Source organism: Eleutherodactylus coqui, chromosome 9 (genome assembly GCF_035609145.1).
Source record: "Eleutherodactylus coqui strain aEleCoq1 chromosome 9, aEleCoq1.hap1, whole genome shotgun sequence".
NCBI lineage: Eukaryota > Metazoa > Chordata > Amphibia > Anura > Eleutherodactylidae > Eleutherodactylus > Eleutherodactylus coqui.
The window spans coordinates 26,997,988-27,012,150 of NC_089845.1; positions in this window are offsets into that span (position 1 = coordinate 26,997,988).

Genomic DNA, 14,163 nt, shown 5'->3' on the forward strand with positions numbered 1-14,163 from the left:
ACTTTATTGCTAGAGATGAGCGAGCGTACTCATCCGAGCTTGATGCTCGTTCGAGTATTAGGGTGTTCGAGATGCTCGTTACTAGAGGTGAGCACCACGCGATGTTCGAGTTACTTTCACTTTCATCTCTGAGACGTTAGCGCGCTTTTCTGGCCAATAGAAAGACATGGAAGGCATTACAACTTCCTCGTGTGATGTTCCAGCCCTATCCCACCCCCCTGCAGTGAGTGGCTGGGGAGATCAGATGTCACCTGAGTATTAAAATCTGCCCCGCCCGCGGCTCGCCACAGATGCATTCTGACAGAGATCAGAGACAGTGCTGCTGATGCTGCTGCTGCTATAGGGAGAGCGTTAGGAGTTATATTAGGCTTTAAGAACCCCAACGGTCCTTCTTAGGGCCACATCTGACCGTGTGCAGTACTGTTGAGGCTGCTGTGAGCAGTGTTGCACATTTTTTTTTTTGTATATCGGGCGTGCAGAGCATTGCGTCCTCAGTCTGCAGTCATTGTACAGAGTATAGGGCCAGTACTGGTGAGGCAGGGAAAGAGATATACTGTCTATATAGGCAGTGGGCTTTTTCCAAAAAATTGGGGAAAAATACTATATTTGGGCTGCCTGTGACCGTCTTCAGGGTACTGCGTGTCTGCTGGGGGTAGTAGTCCTAATTAATACGCAGCTAAGTGTTACAGCAGGCTTGACTACTTCTGCGCTGTGAATTTCATACGCACCTACGTCACAGTGCAGGCGTGTGCAAAATTGTTTGCTGGCTCTGCTATCTCCGTTACATCACTGCCGTCATGCCGCCAGAGGGAAACAGTATACATAATATACGCTGCCTACAGTATCTGTCTGCTGTACCAGCTCTGCATTTAAAAAAATAGAAGCAAAATACTTAGGGCCTACTAGTGGCCTTTGGCCACTTGACTGCTTCTGCGCTGTGAATTCCACTAGCTGAGTCATACGCACCTACGTCACAGTGCAGGCGTGTGCAAAATTGTTTGCTGGCTCTGCTGTCTCCGTTACATCACCGCGGTCATCCCGCCAGAGGGAAACAGTATACATAATATACGCTGCCTACAGTATCTGTCTGCTGTACCAGCTCAGCATTTTAAAAAATAGAAGCAAAATACTTAGGGCCTACTAGTGGCCTTTGGCCACTTGACTGCTTTTGCGCTGTGAATTCCACTAGCGTAGTCATACGCACCTACGTCACAGTGCAGGCATGCGCAAAATTGTTTGCTGGCTCTGCTGTGCGTTCCGTAAGGGAAGTCAGCCTCCAACCACAGGCCAATAAGCGGCACATTTAATTACAGCATTCTGTTTCTGCTCTACTCGTAATACACCATGCTGAGGGGTAGGGGTAGGCCTAGAGGATGTGGACGCGGGCGAGGACACTGAGGCCCAAGTCAGGGTGTGGGCACAGGCCGAGCTCCTGATCCAGGTGTATCGCAGCCGACTGCTGCGGGATTAGGAGAGAGGCACGTTTCTGGCGTCCCCACATTCATCTCACAATTAATGGGTCCACGCGGTAGACCTTTATTAGAAAATGAGCTCCTCCTTCCTCCCAGCCTCCTCACTCCATAACAATGACACATTCTGAGGAGCAGGCAGACTCCCAGGAACTGTTCTCGGGCCCCTGCCCAGAATGGGCAGCAACGGTTCCTCTCCCACCGGAGGAGTTTGTCGTGACCGATGCCCAACCTTTGGGGATGAGGCTGGGGACTTCCGGCAACAGTCTCAAGAGCTTTCAGTGGGTAAGGAGGAGGATGACGATGAGACACAGTTGTCTATCACTCAGGTAGTAGTAATTGCAGTAAGTCCGAGGGAGGAGCGCACAGAGGATTCGGAGGAAGAGCAGCTGGACGATGAGGTGACTGACCCCACCTGGTTTGCTAAGCCTACTGAGGACAGGTCTTCAGAGGGGGAGCCAAGTGCAGCAGCAGGGCAGGTTGGAAGAGGCAGTGCGGTGGCCGGGGGGAGAGGCAGGGCCAGACCGAATAATCCACCAACTGTTTCCCAAAGCGCGCCCTCACGCCATGCCACCCTGCAGAGGCCGAGGTGCTCAAAGGTGTGGCAGTTTTTCACTGAGAGTGCAGACGACCGACGAACTGTGGTGTGCAAGGTTTGTCGCGCCAAGATCAGCCGGGGAGCCACCACCACCAGCCTCACCACCACCAGCATGCGCAGGCATATGATGGCCAAGCACCCCGCAAGGTGGGACGAAGGCTGCTAACCGCCTCCGGTTTGCACCACTGCCTCTCCCCCTGTGCCCCAACCTGCCACTGAGATCCAACAGCCCTCTCAGGACACAGGCACTATCGTCTCCCGGCCTGCACCCACACCCTCACCTCCGCTGTCCTCGGCCCCATCCAGCAATGTCTCTCAGCGCAGCGTCCAGCCGTCGCTAGCGCAACTGTTTGAGCACAAGCGCAAGTACTCCGTCACGCACCCGCACGCTCAAGCGTTAAACGTGCACATAGCCAAATTGATCATCCTGGAGATGCTGCCGTATAGGCTTGTGGAAACGGAGGCTTTCAAAAACATGATGACGGCCCCGCGCTACTCGGTTCCCAGTCGCCACTACTTTTCCCGATGTGCCGTCCCAGTCCTGCACGACCACGTCTCCCGCAACATTGTACGCGCCCTCACCAATGTGGTTACTGCCAAGGTCCACTTAACAACGGACACGTGGACAAGCACAGGCGTGCAGGGCCACTATATCTCCCTGACGGCACATTTGGTGAATTTAGTGGAGGCTGGGACCGAGTCAGACCCTGGGAACGCTCACGTCCTACCCACCCCCAGAATTGAGGGCCCCAGCTCGGTGCTGGTATCTGCGGCGGTGTATGCTTCCTCCACTAAACCACCCTCCTCCTCCTCCAACGCAACCTCTGTCTCGCAATCAAGATGTGTCAGCAGCAGCACGTCGCCAGCAGTCGGTGTCGCGCGGGGTGGCAGCACAGCGGTGGGCAAGCGCCAGCAGGCCGTGCTGAAACTACTCAGCTTAGGAGATAAGAGGCACACGGCCCACGAACTGCTGCAGGGTCTGACAGAGCAGACCGACCGCTGGTTTTCGCCGCTGAGCCTACAACCGGGCATGGTCGTGTGTGACAACGGCCGTAACCTGGTGGCGGCTCTGCAGCTCGGCAGCCTCACGCACATGCCATGCCTGGCCCACGTCTTTAATTTGGTGGTTCAGCGCTTTCTGAGAAGCTAGCCACGCTTGTCAGACCTGCTCGGAAAGCTGCGCCGGCTCAGCGCACAATTCCGCAAGTCCAAGACGGACGCTGCCACCCTGCGGACCCTTCAACATCGGTTTCATCTGCCAGTGCACCAACTGCTGTGCGACGTGCCCACTCGGTGGAACTCTATGCTCCACATGTTGGCCAGGCTCTATGAGCAGCGTAGAGCTATAGTGGAATACCAACTCCAACATGGGCGGCGTAGTGGCAGTCAGCCTCCTCAATTCTTTACAGAAGAGTGGGCCTGGTTGGCAGACATCTGCCAGGTCCTTGGAAACTTTGAGGAGTCTACCCAGATGGTGAGCGGCGATGCTGCAATCATTATCATCACCATTCCTCTGCTATGCCTCTTGAGAAGTTCCCTGCAAAGCATAAAGGCAGACGCTTTGCGCTCGGAAACGGAGGCGGGGGAAGACAGTATGTCGCTGGATAGTCAGAGCACCCTCATGTCTATATCTCAGCGCGTTGAAGAGGAGGAGGAGGAGGAGGGGGAGGAGCATGAGGAGGAGGGGGAAGAGACAGCTTGGCCCACTGGTGAGGGTACACATGCTGCTTGCCTGTCATCCTTTCAGCGTGTATGGCCTGAGGAGGAGGAGGAGGAGGAGGAGGAGGATCCTGAAAGTGATCTTCCTAGTGAGGACAGCCATGTGTTGCATACAGGTACCCTGGCACACATGGCGGACTTCATGTTAGGATGCCTTTCTCGTGACCCTCGCGTTACACGCATTCTGGCCACTACGGATTACTGGGTGTACACACTGCTCGGCCCACGGTATAAGGAGAACCTTTCCACTCTCATACCCGAAGAGGAAAGGGGTTCGAGACTGATGCTATACCACAGGACTGTGGCGGACAAACTGATGGTAAAATTCCCATCCGACAGCGCTCGTGGCAGAAGGCGCAGTTCCGAGGGCCAGGTAGCAGGGGAGGCGCGGAGATCAGGCAGCATGTACAGCGCAGGCAGGGGAACACTCTCCAAGGCCTTTGCCAGCTTTATGGCTCCCCAGCAAGACTGTGTCACCGCTCCCCAGTCAAGGCTGAGTCGGCGGGAGTACTGTAAAAGGATGGTGAGGGAGTACGTAGCCGATCGCACGACCGTCCTCCGTGACGCCTCTGCCCCCTACAACTACTGGGTGTCGAAGCTGGACACGTGGCCTAAACTCTCGCTGTATGCCCTGGAGGTGCTTGCTTGTCCTGCGGCTAGCGTCTTGTCAGAGAGGGGGTTTTTGTGCGGCCTCGGGAACCATTACGGATAAGCGTACCCGCCTGTCAACTGACAGTGCCGACAGGCTTACACTCATAAAGATGAACAAAGCCTGGATTTCCCCGGACTCCTCTTCTCCACCAGCGGACAGCAGCGGTACCTAAACAATACGTAGGCTGCACCCGTGGATGGAAGCATTATTCTCTATCACCATCAAAAACGGGGACCTTTTAGCTTCATCAATCTGTGCATTATATTCATCCTCCTCCTCCTGCTCCTCCTCCTGAAACCTCACGTAATCACGCCGAACGGGCAATTTTTCTTTGGCCCACAAGGCTCAGTCATATGACTTTAGTAAACAATGTTTATACGTTTCAATTCTCATTAAAGCGTTGAAACTTGCACCTGAACCAATTTTTATTTTAACTGGGCTGCCTCCAGGCCTAGGTACAAATTAGGCCACATTAACCAAAGCGATTAATGGGTTTCACCTGCCCTCTTGGTTGGGCATGGGCAATTTTTCTGACGTACATTAGTACTGTTGGTACACCAATTTTTTGGGGCCCTCGCCTACAGTGTAATCCTAGTAATTTTTATGGGCTTCGCCTGCACTCATGGTACTGCAAGGTGTGTGGGGTTGGCCTACAGTTTTGCTACATAAATGTAACTGGGGCCTTGTCTATACTGCAACTACTGAAATGTGCAAGAGACTGTTATCTCCCTAAACTGCTGCAACAGGAATGTTACTGTGGCCTGTCTTGACTGCTACTACTACTGAAATGGAACTAATACTGTGCTCCCCTTATACTGCTGCTTCGGAATTGTTACTGGGGCCTGTCTGGACTGCTACTACTACTGAAATGGAACTAATACTGTGCTCCCCCTATACTGCTGCTAGTGATATGTTACTGGGGCCTGTCTCTAATGCTACCGCTGAAATGTTACTAATTTTGGGCTCTACCTATACCGCTGCTAATGCTATGTCACTGGGGTGTGGAAACGGAGGCTTCCCAAAGACATGATGGTGGCGAGGCCATTTCCCACCAACGCGGTTACTGTTAAGGTGCATATAACCGGGGACACGTGGAGAGGACACGTAGTGCCTCAAAAACATCCCCCTCCTCCTCCAACAATGAAAACATTCATGGCAAATACCTTTGCATAGGTCCGTCTGGTGGCAGTCCAAGAATTTCACCTTTACCGACACAACAAGAGAGCCCCCCCACCATCCCCCCGCCATGGCCCACTTAATCTTGGCCGCATTCCGAAAACCAACTAAATAAAACCGCGCTACTAGGTCCGCAGTCGCCACCACATTCCCACCAACGCAGTTACTGTTAAGGTACATATTACCTCTCTGACTGGGGCATGCACTGTGGGCCGAAGCACACCTATATTGTATGTGACGTTAGCTCTGCTGAGCAGGGCACTGCAATGGGATACATTAATGTACCGCCAAAGCCCACCTGCATTTAATCTGACGTTAGCTTTGCTGTCCAGGGCACTGCAATGGGATATATTTATGTACCGCTGAGGTTTCCTGGGACCCACCCATGCTGTCGGTCCACACAGAGTTGTAACTGCATGTGTCCACTTATAAAGAACCCCAGTCTGACTGGGGCATGCAGTGTGGGCCGAAGCCCACCTGCATTAGACCTGACGTTACCTCAGCTGTGATGGGCAATGCAATGGGATATATTTATGTACCGCCGGTGGGTTCCAGGGAGCCACCCATGCCGTGGGTCCACAGGGACTTCACATTAGGGAGTTGTACCTGCCAATGTCTATGTATTAAAAACCCTGGTCAGACTGGGGCATGCAGTGTGGGCCGAAGACCACCTGCATTTAATCGGACGTTACCTCAGCTGTGATGGGCAATGCAATGGGATATATTTATGTACCGCCGGTCGCTTCCTGGAACCCACCCATGCTGTCGGTCCACACGGAGTTGTAACTGCATGTGTCTACTTCTAAAGAACCCCAGTCTGACTGGGGCATGCAGTGTGGGCCGAAGCCCACCTGCATTAAACCTGACGTTACCTCAGCTGTGATGGCCAATGCAATGGGATATATTTATGTACCATCGGTGGGTTCCAGGGAGCCACCCATGCTGTGGGTGCACACGGAATTCCCATTGCGGAGTTGTACCTGCCTGTGACTATTTATAAAAAACCCCGGTCTGACTGGGGCATGCAGACACCTTGACAGAATGAATAGTGTGTGGCACATGGGTTCCCCATTGCTATGCCCACGTGTGCAGCTCCTGATGGAGGTGGCACAGGATTGGATTTCTCATTGCTTCTGTACAGCATCGTGGGCTATCGCCCCGCCCCTTTTAAAGAGGGTTGCTGCCTGGCCGTGCCAACCCTCTGCAGTGTGTGCCTGCGGTTCCTCCTCATGGCAGACGCACTTATAAATAGGCATGAGGGTGGTGTGGCTATGAGGCCAGCGTGTGGCATGAGGGCAGCTGAAGGCTGCGCAGGGACACTTTGTTGTGCGCTGTTGACACTGGGTCGTGCGCGGGGGTTGGGCCGCATGTTACCCAGGAGAAGTGGCAGCGGAGTTTTATGCAGGCAGTGATTGTGCTTTGTTGGAGATAGTGTGGTGCTTAGCTAAGGTATGCCTTGCTAATGAGGGTTTTTCAGAAGTAAAAATTGTTAGGGGGGGGGGGCACTCTTGCCGCTATTGTGGCTTAATAGTGGGACCTGGGAACTTGAGATGCAGCCGAACATGTAGCCCCTCGCCTGCCCTATCAGTTTCTGTGTCGTTCCCATCACTTTCTTGAATTGCCCAGATTTTCAGAAATGAAAACCTAAGCGAGCATCGGCAATATACAAAAATGCTCGGGTCGCCCATTGACTTCAATGGGGTTCGTTATTCGAAACGAACCCTCGAGCATCGCGAAAAGTTCATCTCGAGTAATGAGCACCCGAGCATTTTGGTGCTCGCTCATCTCTATTTATTGCTCTACAATATGCGATGCTTTGATTGCTCCTGCAATATAACGTAATGCTATAGCATTAGTCATACTGCATTCTGACAGGCAGCCCCCACGGGGAGGCTTTCAGAAGGCCCCCGGCTGCCATGACACCTGCACTGCTCCCCCGATCTCACAGCGGGAGGAGGCCGTACAGGACCCCCGAACATCGTTCTGAGATTTAAATGCCGCTGTCAGAATCTGGCGCCTACCAGCATTTATTCACAGCATCAACATAAACATAGTCCATATAACATCCTTTAGCAAATCATAAAGTCCATATAAGCACCCCACCTGGATGTGAGGTTAGGGTTGTCGTCTCTGTCAACCTCTAGTCCCTATAAGCACCCCACCTGGGTGTGAGTCAAGGGTTGTCATCCCTGTCTGACTCCTGCCTTTTCTTGTCTGCACTGGACCTTGGGTTAGCAGCCCTTCTATCTTCACTGATCTACCTCTCTGGCTCTCTAAGCTAATGTCTCCGCGACTTGGGTATGAGTCCAGGTTGTCGTCCTGTCGGACCCAGGACTTTTCTTGACCACCAGCCTGTAGCACCTCAGCCCTGCTGTTCTGTGTCTCTCCTCTCTTGCTTCAGTCAGGAACTGGCTTATATGCAACCAATTCCTGCTACACCCATCAGGTGTTAACCATCTCTTTTCCTTTTCTAGGTATGAGAATGCCCCTTTAGCACCCTCTGTAGGGCATCCTGATACTGCCCTGCTACAATATACAATGACAGTGGTATAGAGGCGGTCATGGCATCATTTACAAATTCTTGAAATAAAGCAGGAACATTGTACAAACCGAAGGGCATTGCTAGGTAGTTATTTCTAATATATTTTTAAATGACCTGGTTGATGGATTGAACAGTAAAATATCAATATTTGCAGACGATACAAACTTATTTAAGCTAACTAACTCGAGAGGACAGTACACGGTTGAACATGTATCTGGATAATTTGGGGGTTTGTGTAGGAAACTGGAAAATAAGTTAAAGGGCTTAAACATATAGGCACATGCTCTAATATGTTGGCCGATATAGACCATATTAGCGCATAAAACAGGGTGTGTTTTTTTGACTATTCAAACTTCACACGAGTTTATTGTGCGGGAGTTTGAAAAAAAAGTGGGAAGATAGGTTCTGGCTAGAGATGAGCGAGCACCAAAATGCTCGGGTGCTCGTTACTCGGGATGAAATTTTCGCGATGCTCGAGGGTTCGTTTCGAGTAACGAACCCCATTGAAGTCAATGGGCGACCCGAGCATTTTTGTATATCGCCGATGCTCGCTAAGGTTTCCATTTGTGAAAATCTGGGCAATTCAAGAAAGTGATGGGAACGACACAGCAACGGATAGGGCAGGCGAGGGGCTACATGTTCGGCTGCATCTCAAGTTCCCAGGTCCCACTATTAAGCCACAATAGCGGCAAGAGTGCCCCCCCCAACAATTTTTACTTCTGAAAAGCCCTCACTAGCAATGCATACCTTAGCTAAGCACAACACTACCTCCAACAAAGCACAATCACTGCCTGCATGACACTCCGCTGCCACTTCTCCTGGGTTACATGCTGCCCAACCCCCCTGCACGACCCAGTGTCCACAGCGCACACCTAAGTGTCCCTGCGCAGCCTTCAGCTGCCCTCATGCCACACCACCCTCATGTCTATTTATAAGGCACACACTGCAGAGGGTTGGCACAGCTAGGCAGCGACCCTCTTTAAAAGGGGCAGGGCGATAGCCCACAATGCTGTACAGAAGCAATGAGAAATATAATCCTGTGCCACCGCCAGCAGGAGCTGCACACGTGGGCATAGCAATGGGGAACCTATGTGCCACACACTATTCATTCTGTCAAGGTGTCTGCATGCCCCAGTCAGACCGCGTTTTTTTATAAATAGTCACAGGCAGGTACAACTCCGCAATGGGAATTCCGTTTGCACCGACAGCATGGGTGGCTCCCTGGAACCCACCGGCTGTACATAAATGTATCCCATTGCAGTGCCCTGGACAGCAGAGCTAACGTCAGATTAAATGCAGGTGGGCTTCGGCCCAGACTGCATGCCCCAGTCAGACTGGGGTTCTTTAGAAGTGGACACATGCAGTCACAACTCCGTGTGGACCGACAGCATGGGTGGGTGCCAGGAAGCCACCGGCGGTACATAAATATATCCCATTGCATTGCCCATCACAGCTGAGGTAATGTCATGTTTAATGCAGGTGGGCTTCGGCCCACACTGCATGCCCCAGTCAGACTTGGGTTCTTTAGAAGTGGACACATGCAGTTACTACTCCGTGTGGACCGACAGCATGGGTGGCTCCCTGGAACCCACCGACGGTACATAAATATATCCCATTGCAGTGCCCATCACAGCTGAGGTAATGTCATGTTTAATGCAGGTGGGCTTCGGCCCACACTGCATGCCCCAGTCAGACTGGGGTTCTTTAGAAGTGGACACATGCAGTTACAACTCCGTGTGGACCGACAGCATGGGTGGGTGCCAGGAACCCACCGACGGTACATAAATATATCCCATTGCAGTGCCCAGCACAGCTGAGGTAACGTCAGCTTTAATGCAGGTGGGCAAAAAATTTATTGGATTACACTGTAGGCGTGGGCCCCAAAAAATTGGTGTACCAACAGTACTAATGTACGTCAGAAAAATTGCCCATGCCCAACCAAGAGGGCAGGTAAAACCCATTAATCGCTTTGGTTAATGTGGCTTAATTTGTAACTAGGCCTGGAGGCAGCCCAGTTAAAATAAAAATTGGTTCAGGTGCAAGTTTCAACGCTTTAATGAGCATTGAAACGTATAAAAATTGTTTACAAAAATTATATGACTGAGCCTTGTGGGCCTAAGAAAAATTTCCCGTTCGGCGTGATTACGTCAGGTTTCAGGAGGAGGAGCAGGAGGAGGAGGATGAATATTATACACAGATTGATGAAGCTAAAAGGTCCACATTTTTGATGGTGATAGAGAACAATGCTTCCATCCGCGGGTGCAGCCTACGTATTGTTTAGGTATCGCTGCTGTCCGCTGGTGGAAAAGAGAAGTCTGGGGAAATCCAGGCTTTGTTTACCTTGATGAGTGTAAGCCTTTCGGCACTGTCGGTTGACAGGCGGGTACGCTTATCCGTGATGATTCCCCCAGCCGCACTAAACAACCTCTCTGACAAGACGCTAGCCGCAGGACAAGCAAGCACCTCCAGGGCATACAGCGCGAGTTCAGGCCACGTGTCCAGCTTCGACACCCAGTAGTTGTAGGGGGCAGAGGCGTCACCGAGGATGGTCGTGCGATCGGCTACGTACTCCCTCACCATCCTTTTACAGTGCTCCCGCCGACTCAGCCTTGACTGTGGAGCGGTGACACAGTCTTGCTGGGGAGCCAGAAAGCTGGTAAAGGCCTTAGAGAGTGTTCCCCTGCCTGTGCTGGACATGCTGCCTGATCTCCGCGCCTCCCCTGCTACCTGGCCCTCGGAACTGCGCCTTCGGCCACTAGCGCTGTCGGATGGGAATTTTACCATCAGTTTGTCCGCCAGGGTCCTGTGGTATAGCATCACTCTCGAACCCCTTTCCTCTTCAGGTATGAGAGTGGAAAGGTTCTCCTTATACCGTGGGTCGAGCAGTGTGTACACCCAGTAATCCGTAGTGGCCAGAATGCGTGTAACGCGAGGGTCACGAGAAAGGCATCCTAACATGAAGTCCGCCATGTGTGCCAGGGTACCTGTACGCAACACATGGCTGTCCTCACTAGGAAGATCACTTTCAGGATCCTCCTCCTCCTCCTCCTCCTCAGGCCATACACGCTGAAAGGATGACAGGCAAGCAGCATGGGTACCCTCAGCAGTGGGCCAAGCTGTCTCTTCCCTCTCCTCCTCATCCTACTCCCCCTCCTCCTCCTCCTCAACGCGCTGAGATATATACAGGAGGGTGCTCTGACTATCCAGCGACATACTGTCTTCCCCCGCCTCTGTTTCCGAGCGCAAAGCGTCTGCCTTTATGCTTTGCAGGGAACTTTTCAAGAGGCATAGCAGAGGAATGGTGACGCTAATGATTGCAGCATCGCTGCTCACCATCTGGGTAGACTCCTTAAAGTTTCCAAGGACCTGGCGGATGTCTGCCAACCAGGCCCACTCTTCTGTAAAGAATTGAGGAGGCTGACTCGCACTGCATCGCCCATGTTGGAGTTGGTATTCCACTATAGCTCTACGCTGCTCATAGAGCCTGGCCAACATGTGGAGCGTAGAGTTCCACCGTGTGGGCATGTCGCACAGCAGTCGGTGCACTGGCAGATGAAACCGATGTTGCAGGGTCCGCAGGGTGGCAGCGTCCGTGTGGGACTTGCGGAAATGTGCGCAGAGTCGGCGCACCTTTCCGAGCAGGTCTGACAGCATGGGTAGCTTTTCAGAAAGCGTTGAACCACCAAATTAAAGATGTGGGCCAGGCATGGCACGTGCGTGAGGCTGCCGAGCTGCAGAGCCGCCACCAGGTTACGGCCGTTGTCACACACGACCATGCTCGGTTGGAGGCTCAGCGGCGCAAGCCAGCGGTCGGTCTGCTCTGTCAGACCCTGCAGCAGTTCGTGGGCCGTGTGCCTCTTCTCTCCTAAGCTGAGTAGTTTCAGCACGGCCTGCTGACGCTTGCCCACCGCTGTGCTGCTGTGCCGCGCGACACCGACTGCTGGCGACGTGCTGCTGCTGACACATCTTGATTGCGAGACAGAGGTTGCGTAGGAGGAGGAGGAGGGTGGTTTAGTGGAGGAAGCATACACCGCCGCAGATACCACCACCGAGCTGGGGCCCGCAATTCTGGGGGTGGGTAGGACGTGAGCGGTCCGAGGCTCTGACTCTGTCCCAGTCTCCACTAAATTCACACAATGTGCCGTCAGGGAGATATAGTGGCCCTGCCCGCCTGTGCTTGTCCACGTGTCCATTGTTAAGTGGACCTTGGCAGTAACCGCGTTGGTGAGGGCGCGTACAATGTTGCGGGAGATGTGGTCGTGCAGGGCTGGGACGGCACATCGGGAAAAGTAGTGGCGACTGGGAACCGAGTAGCGCGGGGCCGCGGCCGCCATCATACCTTTGAAAGCCTCCGTTTCCACAAGCCTATACGGCAGCATCTCCAGGCTGATAAATTTGGCTATGTGCACGTTTAACGCTTGAGCTTGCGGGTGCGTGGCGGCGTACTTGCGCTTGCGCTCCAACACTTGCGCTAACGACGGCTGGACGGTGCACTGAGAGACATTGGTGGATGGGGCCGAGGACAGCGGAGGTGAGGGTGTGGGTGCAGGCCAGGAGACGGTAGTGCCTGTGTCCTGAGAGGGGGGTTGGATCTCAGTGGCAGGTTGGGGCACAGGGGGAGAGGCAGCGGTGCAAACCGGAGGCGGTGAACGGCCTTCATCCCACCTTGTGGGCTGCTTGGCCATCATATGTCTGCGCATGCTGGTGGTGGTGAGGCTGGTGGTGGTGGCTGATCTTGGCGTGACAAAGGTTCCACACCACTGTTAGTCGGTCGTCTGCACTCTCAGTGAAAAACTGCCAGACCTTTGAGCACCTCGGCCTCTGCAGGGTGGCATGGCGCGAGGGGGCGCTTTGGGAAACAGTTGGTGGATTATTCGGTCTGGCCCTGCCTCTACCCCTGGCCAGCGCACTGCCTCTTCCAACCTGCCCTGCTGCTGCACTTGCCTCCCCCTCTGAAGACCTGTCCTCAGTAGGCGTAGCAAACCAGGTGGGGTCAGTCACCTCATCGTCCTGCTGCTCTTCCTCCGAATCCTCTGTGCGCTCCTCCCTCGGACCTACTGCCCTTACTACTACCTCACTGATAGACAACTGTGTCTCATCGTCATCGTCCTCCTCACCCACTGAAAGGTCTTGAGACAGTTGCCGGAAGTCCCCAGCCTCATCCCCCGGACCCCGGGAACTTTCCAAAGGTTGGGCATCGGTCACGACAAACTCCTCCGGTGGGAGAGGAACCATTGCTGGCCATTCTGGGCAGGGGCCCGGGAACAGTTCCTAGGAGTCTGCCTGCTCCTCAGAATGTGTCATTGTAATGAAGTGAGGAGGCTGGGAGGAAGGAGGAGCAGCAGCCAGAGGATTCAGAGTTGCAGCAGTGGACGGCGCAGAATTCTGGGTGGTCGATAGATTGCTGGAAAGAATTTTGCGCAAGCCTGCTGTAACACTTAGCTGGCTGCGTATGAATTAGGACAACTACCCCCAGCAGAGACGCAGTACAGTCAGGACGGTCACAGGCAGCCCAAATAGATTTTTTTTCCCAAATTTTTTTGGAAAAGCCCACTGCGTATATAGACTGGATATGTCTTTCACTGTCCCTGCCTCACCACCACTACTGGCCGTGGACTATGTAAAATTACTGCAGGACGCAATGCTCTGGACGCAATGCTCTGCACGGCCGATATACAAAAAAAAAAAAAAAGTGCAACACTGCAAAAAGCAGCCTCAACAGTACTGCACACGGTCAGATGTGGCCCTAAGAAGGACCATTGGGGTTCTTGAAGCCTAAAATCACTCGTAACGCTCTCCCTATAGCAGCTCCGGCATCAGCAGCCCTTTCCCTGATCTCTGTCAGAATGCATCTGTGGCGAGCCGCGGGAGGGGCCGATTTATATACTCGGGTGACACCTGATCTCGCCAGCCACTCACTGCAGGGGGGTGGTATAGGGCTTGAACATCGCAGAGGGAAGTTGTAATGCCTTCCCTGTCTTTCTATTGGCCAGAAAAGCGCGCTAAC